A 778-nucleotide genomic window follows, 5' to 3' on the forward strand; every position below is an offset into this window, starting at 1 on the left:
AGAAAGAAAGAAAGAAAGAAAGAAAGAAAGAAAGAAATATGTCACTATATGGGGGATGAGAATCAAACCCATGTCCCTTTCAACATAAACAAATGCTCTTAACCACTGGGCTTTCTCTTCAGTCCAATAAACAAGATTTAAATGTATATTATTTCCAATTTGCTAATAAACTCATTGTAATGCATATAATATTCCTGAAAGAGTTTCAAAAGCTGGTAAACTCAGTCTACAATTTATGGAGTTAGACAAAGGACAGCATAACTAGGTAAATTGGAACCCTAGACTTCTGACTTTATTCTTCTCTGTTATATAAAATTAGAGTGATTAAGACTGTGGTGCACTCCTGCTTCCCACAGGCATTGCAGATGTGTATTGTGTGTCATACGAGTGTCAGTAGTAGGCAGTCAAGAGAGAGGCTATGTCTATGCTCAGCTCACTGTCCTGACCAATGAATATTTGAATGATCAGTAGCCTAACATTCCCCAAGATAAGTAAGCCTAAGACAGCCTGACTGCATGAGGCAGTCAGTCTTCCTGGATGGGAAGCCAGTGACTAAAGGGACCCTGCCTATAATGAGGTCCATTAGCATGAGTGAGCCTGAAACAGAAAATATGTTCAGAGGGCTGCTCAGGTGGACAAGGTGGGGAATGAGCCCAAGGTGACCACCAGACAAGTACCATGGGGCCCATATAGGGAGCTATCCCGTTAAAACCACATGTCTGAGACCATAATGCATGAGGAGGGCATAGCATACCTAAGATGACACCTGACATGACCC

General features: G+C 41.6%; 1 non-coding gene across 1 annotated transcript; it reads left to right on the plus strand.

Moving 5' to 3' along the window:
- Positions 1-342: 342 nt before the first annotated feature.
- Positions 343-480, plus strand: LOC114635642. Its single transcript, XR_003713505.1, has one exon. It is a non-coding gene; the product is annotated as a small nucleolar RNA SNORA17 (small nucleolar RNA).
- The last annotated feature ends 298 nt before the right edge of the window (positions 481-778 follow it).

Source organism: Grammomys surdaster, unplaced genomic scaffold (genome assembly GCF_004785775.1).
Source record: "Grammomys surdaster isolate TR1022 unplaced genomic scaffold, NIH_TR_1.0 114737, whole genome shotgun sequence".
NCBI classification, from domain to species: domain Eukaryota; kingdom Metazoa; phylum Chordata; class Mammalia; order Rodentia; family Muridae; genus Grammomys; species Grammomys surdaster.